Genomic DNA, 292 nt, shown 5'->3' with positions numbered 1-292 from the left:
TTTTACAATTACAGTAAACCCTTGCATTAAGACATTATCATCGTTTTTCAGGAATAAATTCATAAATGATTGTAGACTTAAACATATACACCAGGGGTGTCCAACATGTCAGTGTTATTTGGAACCTTGGTTATCGTCATTCATTTGTCCCAGGAGGTCTGACTCTAACCAAAACGGATGCTAACCAAAACTTTTTTTTCCCATTAAGTAATATAAAGTAATATAAATCTAATTAAGCCATTCCAGAATGCCAAAAATGTTAACAGAAAACTCAATTTATAGTTTTACAATT

This window comes from Doryrhamphus excisus, linkage group LG7, assembly GCF_037039965.1.
Source record: "Doryrhamphus excisus strain RoL-2023G ecotype Guam linkage group LG7, RoL_Dexc_Guam_v1.1, whole genome shotgun sequence".
Taxonomy (NCBI): Eukaryota; Metazoa; Chordata; class Actinopteri; order Syngnathiformes; family Syngnathidae; genus Doryrhamphus; species Doryrhamphus excisus.
Note: the sequence above shows the minus strand (reverse complement) of the source record.